Genomic DNA, 1758 nt, shown 5'->3' with positions numbered 1-1758 from the left:
TGCTGCCAAAACTTGTAACTTATTTGTTTTTCTTTTTCTTTGGTTACTTTTATTTTATTTTTGTTTTAAATACATTAACCCATTAGCGCCCAATTTATTTTCTTTGATTTAATGTAAAACTATAATACATTTGAGTAAAATTACTTTTAAAAAATTACTTGACTTTATATGATAATAAGAACGTTCATCTATACTATTTATAAAAAGAAAAAATGTAGGTTAGTTATAAGGACTACTTATGACCAAGATTTTGATTGAATAGTCAATAAAACTGATTGTATCCTTCCACTCTAGATTTTTACAATATACTGAGCACTGAGATATCAATGTTGTCAATATACATAAGAAAGTAGGTGTCATATTTGAAAGCCACTCTAATATTTTGACTAACTACAGATATATTTGAATAAAAATACAGATCTTGCTGAAATATGACTAATTATACTTCTGGCCCTAAAACAAAAAAAAAAAAAACATGGGCGCTAATGGGTTAAAACAAATCTGCCATGCCAAAATTGTTATGGTCACTTTAAAAATTAAAAAAAATATATATATTAAATGTTGATTTATTTTAATAATTTATCTTCATTTTGTTTTATTTCTTTTTCATTTTCATATTTTTTTAGTATTTACTTTTTTTCAGTTCTTTCATCCATTTTCATTTTTCTTTTTTTTAAATTTTTCTTTGATCTGCATTAAAAAAAGACAATTTTCTTTTTACCGATTTTAAATTAATTTTTTTTTTTAAGTTTTCATTTACCTGAAATCCAAATTCGATTGTAACAATTTTGGAACGTTATTTTTTATTTATTTTTTTTTTTTTTTTGTCGTTCATCATTGTTAGCACATTCGATTGTTTCAATTTGTTTTTAATTTCAAAACTTTCGACTCGAATAAAAAAAAAAAAACCTGTTCATTGTACCTACTGCTCTGCTCGTTATGCTCATTCATTGAAGTATTCTAATTTATCTAAAATAATCTATGTTGATATTTCAAATAAGTTTATAGTAATACCAGCGTTCTCATTAATGTTATAATGCTTACAAAGTACATTGCTTTATTGAAACCAACCTTGCTGCTTTAAAAGACAAATAAAACTCATTCAAACTTTGTTTCTATAAATTGCAATTGCAAGACAATAAGATACAGATGTTTTCAGCTTTTCTTATATATTTGACTTGATAGTGTGGCCTAAAAGAAATGCCACCTACGGAATCATTAATAAAATCCATACTTCTTTCTGCAACAAAGCGACAATAAAGCAAAGACTGTTGTACATTCATGGCTGAAACTTGGTGGACAAGACAGGTATAAAATGAAGTTTATTTGTACCAAACATGATTGTATTGCAGCAAGAGTTGCAAATCTTATTAACGATTCGATGGTTGGCATTTTTGTAGGGTCAACCTATATAAGAAAAGACCTCATATCATTTCATGGACATCCTTAGCTCATAATTCTTCAACATACAGTAAGAATTACCAATATAAAGTATATATATATATATATATATATATATATATATATATATATATATATATATATTCGCCAAGTAGTCTTTTGAACTACAAGCAACTGTTTTAATTCTATCAAGAAGGTAAAAAAAAAATCTGACTTTACCTATTTTTAAAATAAATTGTTCTAAAATCAAATTATGTTATCTTTTTTAAATATATTTCAAAACCTACGTTTTATTGATTTGAAGACTATTTAGCTGACAATTGTTTTTCAATCAGACAGAAAATATTGTTTTAACAA

Source organism: Euprymna scolopes, chromosome 3 (assembly GCF_053919585.1).
Source record: "Euprymna scolopes isolate OS-2025 chromosome 3, ASM5391958v1, whole genome shotgun sequence".
Lineage (NCBI taxonomy): Eukaryota > Metazoa > Mollusca > Cephalopoda > Sepiida > Sepiolidae > Euprymna > Euprymna scolopes.
The sequence above is the reverse complement of the archived record's forward strand: the minus strand, read 5'-3'. Positions refer to the sequence as shown.